We start from the raw sequence: 14,849 nt of genomic DNA, 5'->3' as shown, positions 1-14,849 counted from the left end.
GCGCGAGATGCAGGACCCTGGTCAGGCGAGAGCATCCGTGGCCAGGGGTGTGTGGCATGGTCGCCAACCCCAGCCTCCATGGACCCCTGTTCTCCTGCTACCAGCTTCAGTGGCTCCTGCTGGGACTTTCCTCTGCAGGACAGGTTCTCGGCGGGGACATCGTAGGAAAGAGCTCCCTGGTACAGTGGATCAGTCAGGTAAGCACTGCATGCCCTGGCAGTCTTAGGGCATTTTCCCACGCTTTCTCTGCGGGGGGCGGGGGGTGGTGGGGAGGGTGGGCGTGACCAATGCTCAGAAAACTGCATTCAGGTCCTCCCTTCAGGGCCCCAGTGCAGAGGCCAACACTTTCAAACCCAGGAAGTTGCTGCTTTTGGTAAATAGGACTCTCAGGATGCATGAAACAATTGATGTAGAAAAATCTGTTTTCTTCTAGTTGAGAAACTGTCTACCCCCATTTCCACCCCATCTTGCCTGAAAATCTGGATCACATTAAGTTTCTAGACTCTACTGTGAATTCAGGAATTCAAATGAAAATTGGATTGAGGAACATTTTATTATTCGGTCTTTGATTTTCCACTCCACAATGAAGCTACTTTGGGATTTCATCGCGAAAGTGATGTGTCTTTTTTGGTTACAACCGTCACCCCCTTATCATCCCCTCTTATTTCCCAAAGTCACTTATTCATTTCTTTAAACCTTTGGATTGCCCGGGTCTGGAGAAGTGCTCCAGTGTTTTAAAGGTCATTGATGGTAAAGATGTTCCCATGAGTTCAGGTATCTGTGAGATAAATCGTTGTCATTTTATACACCTTTAATTCTTGGGGCTTCCTAACTGCATTGAGCATGTGCCTTCTTAAGTTTGGGGTCGATTCATTCCACTGCATTTCCTTGGCTGGATTTATGCTGTGATTATGATTCTGTTTTAATTCCCAAGTGGAACTAGCTTAAGTGTCCTGTCATTCATATTGAAGCGACTTAATTACCTTGCATGTCTTTAAAGTGCATTTATGTTGTATGTATGTGTCAGAGCTTACATCTTTTATAAGGCAGAATTATATTCCATTGTGCATATACACTAGAGTTGCTTCTACCTATTGGCTGTTGGGATTGAACTGTATAAACATGGGCATAGAAAAGTTCTTTAAGCCCTTTCTCTCAGTTATTTGGGGGAATCTTCCTACAAAACTTCAGTTGTCATGGTATCCACAACAGTCATGTACACTGTGGGAATAATGCCATTTAACACTAATGTCTTTTTAAACTGTTTTATTTTCAATATGTGTGCATATGTGTCTGTGTGCATGTGTTAATACATATACCTGTGGCATTCAGAAGAAGGCATCAGACCCTGTGGGGCTGGAAGTATGGGCAACTGTGGGCCACCTGATGTAGATACTGGGAACTGAACTCCATCTTCTGCAAGAAGAGTTTGTGCATGTAACATCTGAGCCATCTCTTCAGTCCCACTACCATCCCCATAAAGGGCTAAAATTTAATTTGTTAAATCTCAGATTCGAAGCTCATATTTTAAAAGCATGACCAAAAGGAGTTATACTCGAAAGACTCTGTATGTGAAAATATTTTGATTGTGTTTGGGGAAAGCTGTTGTGTGATTTTCTTTCCAGATAATCTCACTTCTTTTCCATAACTCTCTTTATGGAACTCCATTTTGACTTGAAGGGCAAGCTGGTAAACTGTTGTTTGTCATTTAGAAGGTGGTTATTTGCCTAGTGGTGGTGGTGCATGCCTTTAATCCCAGCACTTGGGAGGCAGAGACAGGCAGATCTCAGTGACTTCCAGGCCAGCCTGGTCTACAAAGTCAGTTCCAAGACAGCCAGGACTGTTACACAGAGAAACCCTGTCTCGAGAAACAAAATGGTGGTTATATTAGAAATATTCTCCTCTTCTCCTATCCCTGTGACCTTTTCTTCTTTTTTGGTAGAGATGGAGATTGAACCCAAGGCCTCTTGTGTGCTGGGCAATGGAAAGGGAAAAAGTATCTTAGACCCCAAAGTAGGGAAAGATGCATAACTCCTTTTTAAACATTATTATTATGATTATAATTATCATTATTATTGTTATTGTCTTTCTTAATTTAAATTTTGTGCCTAGATTTTTTGGTATTATTGTATGCAGTGACCTGAAATTCTAGTCAGCACTGCTGTGACTGTTGGGTAATTAGTACTGATGGTTCTTATTTGTATTATGTAAATAGGCTTTGATTGGAGCAAATTTAAACTGTTGTAAATTGCCTATTCATTTCTATAACTCTATTTTTGATAGACTTAAGTTAAAATTGTATGAAGGAGTTTTTAAAATGAGGGACAAAAATGGGAAAACTTCCAAGTAGCTGTCTAGTAAAGTCATTGACGGGAGTATGATTGCTGTCTTTTATTTTTCTTCTCTGAAGCAGGCAGTGGCTTTTTGCTCCAGTGATACCCTTTGTCTTAGGGTTTCTATTGCTGTGAAGGACACCATGGCCACAGAAACTCTTATAAAGGAAAACATTTAATTGGGGCTGGATTAAAGTTTCAGAGGTTTAGTCTGTTATTGTCATGGTGGGAAGCGTGATGACATACAGGCAGACATGGAGCTGGAGAAGGAGCTGAGACTTCCATATTTTGATCCCCAGGCATCAGGAAAAGACTGGGTGCCACTGAGTCTGGGCTTAAGCATCTGAACCCTCAAGGCCCACCCCAACATTGACACTTCCTCCAATAAGACCACACCTACTTCAACAAGACCACATGTCATAAAAGTGCCACTCCCTATGTATGGGCCAAGCATTCAAGCACACGAGTCTATCCAAGGAGAGCATTCCTACTCATCCCTCAGACTCTTAAAACTGTCTCTGTAGGGACTGGAGAGATGGCTAAGAGGTTAAGAGCCCTGGATGCTTTTCAGAGGTCCTGAGTGGTGCGGGAGAATTATCTGTATTCTGTCAATCATATTTTAATAAAACGCTGATTGGCCAGGCAGGCAGTATAGGCGGGAAAGCCAGACAGGAAGTAGGGGTGGAGCAAAGAGACTGGGAGTATTCTGGAAGCATAAGCTCTCTCTCAGCCATTTCTGTACAGACCATTGAAGAGGCAGCATGTAACTTGCCCAGCAGAGAAAGATACGGAGCCATTATGGCTAACATAGATGAGAATAATGGGTTAATATAAGTTATAAGAGTTAACAAGAAGCCTGACCTAATGAGCCAATCAGTTTATAACCTTATGGAGTCTTGTGTGTGATTTTCTTTGTTGCTTGCCAGCTGTTGGGGTACTGGGAGAGACATGATTGCTCACAACAATCTGTAATGTGTGCCAGTGCCCTCTTATTGCCTGCAGTGTAGGCATACATGTGGGTAGAGTGTTATACACATAAAACTCTTATTTATTTCATTCTGTTAATTTACTGTATCTTTCCCAGAATTAAGGTACTTTTGAAGCTCCTCATTCATTATTGTGAAGTCACACCTTGTACCTCTCTTCTGTAATAGCCTTGGACCTGATTGGTAACCATAGTAGTTTGGGAGTCTTCTGTGGTTATTGAGTGTGCCATAGGTACTTACTTTTTTTCCTTGACTGGGTAGGTTTTAGTGGAAAAAGGAAGTTAAGTAATTTGCCTTTAGCCTTTTGAATGTGAAAGGTATTGAATCACATCTGTGATGGTTATAGGAAGTTTGGTGCATGTGTGAGAGCCAGAGTGTCAAGGTCATTCTCCTGGAAAGGAACCCATTTGATACCAGTAGATCCATTCTACTAGACCCTAAGTGAAGCTTGTCATCATTTGTTCTCTTCTTCTTTACCCAGGGAGCTTTTCATTTTTCCTGAGTTTCAAAAGTAAAAATTCAGACATATTACATATACATGCTCCTTTAAAATTATACTATATCTTACAATGTGCCAGCAGAAGCTGTCTGATACTCTGGAACTTGAGTTTCAGATGGTGATAAGCAATCATGTGAATACTGGGGACAAAGGACCTGTGCAAGAACAACCAGCGCTCTAAACTGCTGAGGCATCTTTCTAGCCCCTAGTCTAATTATTAAGTGACTACCTATACAAATACATAGTCATAGCATTATCTACATACAATGGGTTGCATACTTAAAGAATTTTTTGTCTTCAAAATTAGTCCTTCCCCATGTATTGCACAGCCCAATTTAAATAAGCTGCATTTGAAGCGCCCAGAATCCTCTTGAGCCCAGTGCTCGTTCCATGGAATCTTGTGGTCCTAGTGTTTATGCACTGACCACAACTTCATTTTGCTTCTTTTAAACTTGTAAGTTAGGAGCCAGCATTTCAGCATCTGTTTTAATTGTTCATTATTTAACATTTCTTAAGCTTGTAACATGCTGTTAGCACTGCCATTGACCAGTTTAGTAAGAGCATTCATTAGAAAGTAGCATAGTTGTTTGTGTAAATGTAGCTATTTGGATATTTTCCAGTCTTTACAAATTCAGCTCTTAAACACCTCTTAAATTAAAACAGACTAGTACTATATAAAAGGTAGTATAATTGTTCTTAGACTACATATTTTAAGAAATTTATAATTTTCCTTGGTAATGGAAATGACAAGGCTAAGACAAATTTTAAGTTGAAAGGAAAACAATGAGAACTGATCAGTCTGTAAGATAGCGAATTACATCTAAGAACTATTAGTTCTGCTTATGTGCCAGGCACTGTTGACATGTTTAAACTAAGAAATGGACCTGGTACTACTCAACTCGCCCTGAAGAGTTTAATTAGAGGGCCTCTTTTTTGTGGCACCTCTTAGGCAGTCGTCTGTGTCAAGATGAAATTGAATATCTTCTTCCCAGTGACAGGCCATTAGAAACTCTCGGAAGTACATGATGAATGCAAGCTTTGTGTATTCTGTGAAAGGGCAGGACCACGGAGAAGCAGATGATTCTCTGGTGAAGAGTGGAAGGGTTATGTGGTCTGAATCAGTGGTGGGCATGACAAAAAAGTCTTCCCATGAAGTAAGGTGTTGTGACCCATGGTAGTGTGTCCCTGCTTTTGAGTAAGGGCCATTTCTGTTATAGACCAAGGAGAACTGGAGAGAGGAAGGGCAAGACTGTTTGTGAATGCAGTGTGGATGCCAATATGAGTGTTCTCAACTTGGATATTGTAAAAAAAAAAAAAAGGAGAGAAGGATACTCCTGGACTAACGAATACTACTGTACCTCTTCAGATGGGACCTAAAGGAGTTAGCAGAATCAGAAAGCTTTTTAATCCCTCTAACCTAACCCTAATCCTAACCCTAACCCTAACCCTCGTGTTTGTCAGAAAGCTCTTAAGCATAGAAGGTAAGAAGCCCAAGATCAATGTATCCAAGATTCAGCATCTTTTGCTACTCTGTGTGTCCTACACCAAAAATACTGATATATTGCTCTGAAGAAACATTGTACTAAGAAAAGCATGGAGGATACTGCAGAACATGCTAAACTTTTGGCCAAGAATATCAAGGAAGTCAAAGAAAAGTACCAGGAGGAGATTGCTGAGGCTTAAACTATCCTTGCTGAGAGTTTCTACTTCTGAGTCCAGTCAAAAATATGTTTTTAAGGGTAACAAATAATCACATCTTGAATCTCCAAAAAATGTTTAATTAGAATAAATTGCACAGTTTTTTTATTGTGTAACAGTCCTATCTGTCCTGCAGCTAACTCTGTAGACCATGCTGTCCTGGAACTCACAGAGATCCACCAGTGGTTCCCGAGTGCTGGAATTAAAGGCATACTCACTGTGCCTGGCTAGACTATGTTTTTACTTGAGTAACAAGACTCCCATGAATGTGTTTCACTATGTCATAAATATGCTTCAGTCTACCAGTCTGGAATCCCTTCTGTTGTGTTCCACCACTATCACCCCGTTGTCTATGTCCCCACGGCCTCGTGTCCCAACACCCCATTCTCTGGGATCAGTCTTCCTATTTGAAGAATAGATGCTCACAATGATGTATTCTTCTGATTATCTCTTCACCCAGAGTGAAGAACATTTCTAAGATGTTTGGAACAAATAGTCAATCCTGTTTTGAGATAGAAAAGACAAATACAAGTTGACACTTAAAATTCTTCCCTAGTTGTGCTTGATGGGCACACTTGCAATCCCAGCACTAGAATGAGGAAGGGTGATGGTTCTGAGGTCCAGGCCAGCCTGGGCTACATGGGTCCTGTCTCAAAAAGCGGAAGCAAATGAAAAAACACCCAGACCTTTTCTTGGATCCTGTAGCCCCTTTTACACTAGAAAATGATGCCAGGGGATCATGTAAAGGGTAAACCTGTAGATAACTTGTAAGTACCAGAAGTGCATTTTGAAAGGAGTCAAGAGCTACCTACTTTATGAGAGTGAAATTATCTAAATAAGCTGTAGAAAAGGATGCTAAAATATGTAAAGGAAGTTTCTTTTGTTGCCTTCTTACAATATGGGATATTAACTTATTTATTGAAAATAGTCAAAGGACCATATTTAAAATTAGAATACTGCTTTAAATGTGTTATGGCCTATTTCTAATTTTAAAATTTGTGATACCTTCATTGTATGGAACCCTGAGAAACTTTTCCAGGTTTTATGATTAAATTAAGGCTATGGATGGGATTATGTCTTAATTCAGGCAATGGTTTTATGTCTGATGTGTCAAGTTTGAAGAATGTCTGGACTGAATGTGGTGCCACACCTTTAATTCTAGCACTTGAGAGATGGAGCCGGCCATGGTCTACATAGTGAATTCTAAAACTGCCAAGGCTACCCTGTGAAACCCTTAAAAATATCTGCTTTACAGAAAATAGTATTTTGTGAACTATGCAGTTGATAAGCAGTCCAAAACCACATTGGATTTGAATGAATTAAGGAAGAATATCAGTTTACATGCATTGTAGGTCTTGTAGTATACTAGTAATTTATTTATTTGAGATAGAATCTCTATTATGTCATATACCTGTCATAGTGCTCAATATATAGACAAGGAGCCTGGGTTTGAACTCACAGAGAACCACTTGCCTCTACCTCCTTAGTGCTGTGGCTAAAGACAAATGCCAGCACACCCTGCTAAATTAGTGATTCTTGAAATTAAACCTAAAAATAGTCATCAGCTTGTCTGTCCATGTGATACTGTGGAGCAGCTGGAATGGGTCTCAGATCTCTTACCCATCCCACATGAACAGGTGTTCCTATACATTGTCCACATGAATGGAATGTGATCACTAACTTGTGGTGGTGAAAGTCTCTTAGATTGTCTTATATATTGAAATGAATGGCAGAATATTTTATAAGAAAGTACTTATAAGGAGTTATGAAAGTATTTTAGAGTGCCACAGAACCAAGAATAAATGGTAGAATATTTGATAATTTCTAATGCCAAAACAGAAATAGAGTTAAAAAATTGAAAGTGGTGCAAATGTTTTGATGGAGGTATGCTAGTATGCTCATGCATTCTTATGTAATTTTTGTCCTTTGCCTCTCTCATCTCCAGTGTGGTTTTAACACTCACCTAGACTTCTGTAAGGTAATGGAGGGACAGTGACCTTTTACCATTTTGAAATTCAGGTGCCGAAAAGATAGGAAGGAGGAATTTTACTTTATAAACTTATTCCTATTTTCAGTTACTTTCTTTTTTGTTTCTTTAATAATTTCTTTTTAACTATTATTGTTATTTATTATTATTATTATTAAAAAGTTTCACCTCCTCCCCTCCTCCCATTTCTCTCCCACAATTTCCCCTCCCCTCCCTCTCCAGTCCAAAGAGAAGTCAGGGTTCCCTGCCCCGTGGGAAGTCCAAGGTCCTCCCCCCTCCATCCAGGTCTAGGAAAGTGACCATCCTTCCTAGCATCCAAACAGACTAGGTTCTCACAAAGCCAGTACATGCAATAGAATCAAAACCCCGTGCCATTGTCCTTGGCTTCTCAGTCAGCCCTCCTTGTCAGCCACATTCAGAGAGTCCGAATTGATCACATGCTCCATCAGTACCAGTCCAGCAGACCTTGGTGAGTTCCCTTTAGATCATCCCCACCATCACAGTGGGTGGGCGCACCCCTCGCAGTCCTGACTTCTTGCTCATGTTCTCTCTCCTTCTGCTCCTCATTTGGACCTTGGAAGCTCAGTCCAGTGCTCCAATGTGGGTCTCTGTTTCTATCTCCATCCATCACCAGATGAGGGTTCTATGGTGATATGCAAGATATTCATCAGTGTGGCTATACGATTGGGCCAGTTCAGGTGCCCTCTCCCCAGCTGCTCAAGGAACAAGCTGGGACATCACCTTGGATACCTGGGAACCCCTCTAGAGTCCGGTCTCTTACCAACCCTAAAATGGCTCCCTTAATTAAGATCCATACTTCCCTGCTCCCATATCCACTCTTCCTCCATCCCAAACATCCCATTCTCCCAAGCTCTCCCCATTCTCCCCTTCTAACTTCTCTTTCCCCATCTCCCCTTACCTCCACCCAACCCCCACCACAAAGCTCTCAATTTTTACCTGGAAATCTTGTCTACTTCCAATATCCAGGGGGGTAACTACATGTTTTTCTTTGGATTCACCTTCCTATTTAGCTTCTCCGGGATCACTAATTATAGGCTCAGTGTCCTTTATTAATGGCTAGAATCCACTAATGAGTGAGTATATACCATATTCATTTTTTTTTGGGTCCGGGTTACCTCACTCAGAATAGTGTCTTCTATTTCCATCCATTTGCATGCAAAATTCAAGATGTCATTGTTTTTTACCACTGAGTAGTACTCTACTGTGTATATATTACACAATTTCTCTATCCATTCTTCCATTGAGGAACATCTAGGTTGTTTCCAGGTTCTGGCTATTACAAATAATGCTGCTATGAACATAGTTGAACAAATGCCTTTGTAGTATGATAGGGCATCTCTTGGGTATATTCCCAGGAGTTACCACTCCTGTGGTAGGTTGATACCGAGTTTCCTGAGAAACCGCCACACTGATTTCCAAAGTGGTTGCACAAGTTTGCATTCCCACCAACAATGGATGATTGTTCCCCTTACTCCACATGCTCTCCAACAAAAGCTATCATTGGTGATTTTGATTTTAGCCATTCTGACAGGTGTAAGATGGTATCTCAAAGTTGTTTTGATTTGCATTTCCCTGATCGTTAATGAGGTTAAGCATGACCTTAAGTGTCTTTTGGCCATTTGAACTTCTTCAGTTGAGAATTCTCTGCTCAGTTCAGAGCCCCATTTTTAATTGGGTTAATTAGAGTTTTAGTATCTAGTTTCTTGAGTTTTTTATATATTTTGGAGATCACACCTTTGTCTGTTGCAGGGTTGGTGAAGATCTTCTCCCAATCAGTAGGTTGCCTTTTTGTCTTAATGACAATGTTCTTTGCTTTACAGAAGCTTTCTCAGTTTCAGGAGGTCCCATTTATTCATTGTTTCTCTTATTGTCTGTGCTACTGGGGTTCTACTTAGGAAGTGGTCTCCTGTGCTGATATGTTGTAGACTACTTCCCACTTTCTCTTCCATCAAGTTCAGTGTGTTCAGATTGATATTGAGGTCTTTAATCCATTTGGACTTGGATTTTGTGGATGGTGATAGATATGGATCTGTTTTCATTCTTCTACAGGTTGACATCCAGTTATGCCAACACCATTTGTTGAAGATGCTTTCTTTCTTCCATTGTATACTTTTAGCTCCTTTGTCAAAAATCAGGTGTTCATAGGTTTGTGGGTTAATATCCGGGTCTTCTATTCAATTCCATTGGTCAAGTTCTCTGTTTCTTTGCCAGTACCAAACTGTTTTCAATACTGTAGCTCTGTAATAGAGTTTGAAGTCAGGGATGGTAATGCCTCCAGAAGTTTCTTTATTGTATAAGATTGTTTTGGCTATCCTGGGTTTTTGTTTTTCCATATAAATTTGATTATTGTTCTTTCAAGGTCTATGAAGAATTTTGTTGGGATTTTAATGGGGATTGCGTTGAATTTATAGATTGCCTTTGTTAGAATTGCCAGTCTTACTATGTTGATTCTACCCATCCAAGAGCATGGGAGGTCTTTCCATTTTCTGGTGTCCTCTTCAATTTCTTTCTTCAAAGCCTTAAAGTTCTTGTCAAATAGATCTTTCACTTCCTGAGTTACCCCAAGTTACTTTATACTATTTGTGGCTATCGTAAAAGATGAAGTTTCTCTGAATTCCCTCTCTGCTTCCCTATCCTTTGTGTATAGGAGAGCTACTGATTTTTTTGAGTTGATCTTGTATCCCACCACTTCACTGAAGTTATTTATCAGCTGTAGGAGTTCTTTGGTGGAGTTTTTGGGGTCACTTATGTACACTATCATATCATCTGCAAATAACGAAAGCTTGACTTCTTCCTTTCTGATTTGAATCCCTTTGATCTCCTTATGTTGTCTTATTGCTTTTGCTGGAACTTCAAGAACTATGTTGAAGAGATATGGAGAGAGTGGACAGCCTTGTCTTGTTCCTGATTTTAGTGGAATGGCTTTGAGTTTCTCTCCATTTAATTTGATGTTTGCTGTTGGATTGCTATATATTGCTTTTATTGTATTTTAGGTATGATCCTTGTATCCCTAACCTCTCCAAAACCTTTATCATAAGGTGTGTTGAATTTTGTCAGATGCTTTTTCAGCATCTACTGAAATGATCATATGGGTTTTTTTTCAGTTTATTTATATGATGGATTGCATTGATAGATTTTCGTATGTTGAACAGCCCTGTTTCTCAGGGATGAAGCCTACTTGATCGTAATGGTAATTTTTTTTAATGTGATCTTGGATTCTGTTTGTCAGAATTTTATTGAGAATTTTTGCATCGATGTTCATGAGTGAGATTGGTCTGTACTTCTCTTTCTTGGTTGGGTATTTGTGTGGTTTTGGAATCAGGGTGACTGTAGCTTCATCAAAAGAGGTTGGCAATGACTCTTCTGATTCTATTATGTGAAACACATTATGGAGTATAGGTAGGTCTTCTTGGAAGTTCTGACAAAATTCTGCATTAAAACCATCAGGTCCTGGGCTTTTTTTGGTCGGGAGGTTTTTATGACAGTTTCTATTTCCTCACGACTTATAGGTCTATTTAAATTGTTCACCTGATCTTGATTTAATTTTGGTAAATTGTACTTATCTAAAAACAAGTCCGTTTCTTTTACATTTTCCAACTTTGTGGCATATAAGCTTTTATAGTAAGACCTAATGATTCTCTGAATTTCCTCAGTGTCTGTGATTATGTCCCCCTTTTCATTTCTGATCTTGCTAATTTGCATGTTCACTCTCTGCCTTTTGATTACTTTGGATAAAGGTTTGTCACCCTTTTTTTTATTAAAAATTTCCGCCTCCCTTTTCTCTTTCTCTCCCCACCTCCCCCTCCCCACCTTCCCCATCCCACTTCCTTCTCCCTCTTTAGTCTTAAGAGCAGTCAGGATTCCCTGCCCCGTGGGAAGTCCAAGGTCCTCCCCCATCCATACAGGTCTTTAAAGGTGAACAGTCAAACAAACCAGGCTCCCACAAAGTTAGACCATGCCCCAGAATTAAATCCCAATGCCATTGTCCTTGACTTGTCAGTCAGCCTTCATTGCCCGCCACGTTCAGAGTGTCCATTTTGGTCACATGCTCCATCGCTCTCAGTCCAACTGGCCTTGGTGAGCTCCCATTAGATCAGTCCCACCGTCTCAGTGGGTGGACGCACCCCTTGTGATCCTGACTTCCTTGCTCACGTTCTCCCTCCTTCTGCTCCTCATTTGGACCTAGGGAGCTAAGTCCAATGCTCCAATGTGGGACTCTGTCTCTACCTCCATCCATCGCCAGATGAAGGTTCTATGGTGATATGCAAAATATTCATCAGCATGGTTATGGGACGAGGCCAGTTCATGGACCCTCTCCTCTGCTGCCCAGGGAACAATGTGCGGATGTCTCCTTGGACCTGGGACCCCCTCTAGAATCAAGTCTCTTACAAACCCTAAAATGCTCCCTTAGTTGAGATATTTACTTCCCTGCTCCCATATCCATCCTTCCTCCATCCCACCCATCCCATTCCCCCAAACTATCACGAATCCTCCCCTTCTCAACTTCTTTCTACCCAGCTTCCCTTACATCCACCCCTAACCCCCCACCCCCGTGCCCCCATGTTTGCCTGGCAATCTTGTCTACTTCCAATATCCAGGAGGATAACTATATGATTTTCTTCCGGTTCACTTTCTTATCTAGCTTCTCTAGGATCACGAATTATAGGCTCAAAGGCCTTTAATTATGGCTAGAATCCACTTATGAATGACTACATACCATATTCCTCTTTTGGGAACTGGGTTACCTCACTCAGTAAAGCGTTTTCTATTTCCATCCATTTGCGTGCAAAATTCAAGATGTCATTGTTTTTTACCGCTGAATAAAACTCTAATGTTTATATGTTCCACACCTTCTTTAACCACTCTTCCATTGAGGGGCACCTAGGTTGTTTCCAGGTCCTGGCTATTACAAATAGTGCTGCTATGAACATGGTTGAACAAATGCTTTTGTGGTATGATAGGGCATCTCTTGGGTATATTCCCAAGAGTGGAATTGCTGGGTCCTGAGATAGGTTGACTCCCAGTTTCCTGAGAAACCGCCACACTGATTTCCACAGTGACTGCACAAGTTTGCATTCCCACCAACGGATGAGTGTTCCCCTCACTCCACATCCTCTCCAGCATAGGCTATCATTGGTGTTTTTGAGTTTAGCTATTCTGACAGGTGTAAGATGGTATCTCACAGTTGTTTGGATTTGCATTTCCCTGATCGCTAAGGAGGTTGAGCATGACCTTAAATGTCTTTTGGCCATTCAAACTTCTTCTGTTGAGAATTCTCTGTTCAGTTCAGTACCCCCATTTTTAATTGGGTTAATTAGAGTTTTAGTGTCTAGTTTCTTGAGTTCTTTGTATATTTTGGAGATCAGACCTTTGTCTGATGAGGGGTTGGTGAAGATCTTCTCCCAATCAGTAGGTAGCCATTTTGTTTTAGTGACAGTGTCCTTTGCTTTACAGAAGCTTCTCAGTTTCAGGAGGTCCCATTTATTCATTGATTCTCTTATTGTCTGTGCTACTGGGGTTCTACCTAGGAAGTGGTCTCCTGTGCCCATGTCTTATAGCCTACGTCCCACTTTCTCTTCTATCAGGTTCAATGTGGTCAGATTAATATTGAGGTCTTTCATACATTTGGTCTTGAGTTTTGTGCATGGTGATAGATATGGATCTACTTTCATTCTTCTACAGGTTGACATCCAGTTATGCCAGCACCATTTGTTAAAGATGCTTTCCTTCTTCCATTGCATACCTTTATCTCCCTTGTTGAAAATCAGGTGTTCATAGGTTTGTGGGTTAATATCTGGGTCTTCTATTTGATTCCATAGGTCGACTTCTCTGTTCTTATGCCAATACCAAGCTGTTTTCAATACTGTAGCTCTGTAATAGAGTTTGAAGTCAGGGATGGTAATGCCTCCAGAAGTTCCTTTATTGAATAAGATTGTTTTGGCTATCCTGGGTTTTTTGTTTTTCCATATAAAGTTGATTATAGTTATCTCAAGGTCTGTGAAGAATTTTGATGGGAATTGCATTGAATCTATAGATTGCTTTTGGTAGAATTGCCATTTTTACTATGTTGATCCTCCCAATCCAAGAACAAGGGAGATCTTTCCATTTTCTTTTATCCTCCTCAATTTCTTTCTTCAAAAACTTAAAGTTCTTTCAAATAGGTCTTTCACTTCCTTAGTTAGAGTTACCCCGAGATATTTTATGCTATTTGTGGCTATCATGAAAGGTGATGTTTCTCTGATTTCCCTCTCTGCTACTTTATCCTTTGTGTATAGGAGGGCAACTGATTTTTTGGAGTTGATCTTGTACCCTGACACATTACTATAGGTGTTTATCAGATGTCGGAGTTCTTTGGTAGAGTTTTTTGGGTCGCTTATGTACACTATCATATCATCTGCAAATAACGAAAGTTTGACTTCTTCCTTTCCAACTTGAATCCTTTTGATCCCCTTATGTTGTCTTATTGCTATTGCTAGAACTTCAAGCACTACATTGAAGAGGTATGGAGAGAGTGGACAGCCGTGTTGTGTTCCTGAGTTCAGTGGAATGGGTTTGAGTTTCTCTCCATTCAATTTGATGTTAACTGTCGGCTTGCTGTAAATAGCTTTTATTATATTTACGTATGATCCTTGTATCCCCAATCTCTTCAACACCTTTATCATAAAGGGCTGTTGAATTTTGTCAAATGCTTTTTCAGCATCCAATGAAATGATCATATGGTTTTTTTCTTTCAGTTTATTTAAAGGTTTGTCAGTCTTGTTGACTTTCTCAAAGAACCAGCTCTTTGTTTCATGATTCTTTGGATTGTTTTCTGTGTTTCTATTTTGTTGATTTCAGCCCTCAGTTTGATTATTTCCAGTCTTCTACTCCTTCTGGGTGAGTCTGATATTTTTTTCTACAGCTTTCAGCTGTGCTGTTAAGTCTCTAATGTGAGCTTTTTCAGCACCAGTTGTGGACCCACAAGTTTACTTCCTCCACACATTAACTGTGACTCAGTGTCAGTCTCAGGAGTCAGACCCATTTCTGGAGAGCTTCACAAGAATAAATCAGTCATCTGGAAGAAAACCTTCCTCAATATACAGTGAGCTCTGCTGTGGTAAAACAGCAGAATAAACCATCCTTCTCCCTGCTTAGCCTTGCACAGATGTGCTCTCCAGCAGAGGCAATTGACTTTTGCTGCAGGCTCCATCCACTCTTGCTAGTTTGAAGCTTCCTTCCAACACTTAGTTGGAGCCCCAAGAGACTTCTAACCACAGCTTTACCACCAGGAGAGTCTTCTCAATTCTGCATTTCACCTGATCTCCCTAATCTGCACTGTCATTCCA

General features: G+C 40.5%; 1 long non-coding RNA gene across 1 annotated transcript in view; it reads left to right on the top strand.

Moving 5' to 3' along the window:
* The first annotated feature begins 44 nt into the window (after positions 1 to 44).
* Positions 45 to 14,849, top strand: part of LOC146892243 (uncharacterized) — a 29,737-nt gene continuing 14,932 nt past the window's right edge. Inside the window, exon 1 of the long non-coding RNA XR_015734612.1 lies at positions 45 to 197. This is a non-coding gene — a long non-coding RNA (uncharacterized LOC146892243). The remainder of the gene's footprint in view (positions 198 to 14,849) is intronic.

This window comes from Myodes glareolus, chromosome 12 (genome assembly GCF_982192425.1).
Source record: "Myodes glareolus chromosome 12, mMyoGla1.1, whole genome shotgun sequence".
Lineage (NCBI taxonomy): Eukaryota > Metazoa > Chordata > Mammalia > Rodentia > Cricetidae > Myodes > Myodes glareolus.
Note: the sequence above shows the minus strand (reverse complement) of the source record. Positions and strands in the feature narration are given on the sequence as shown.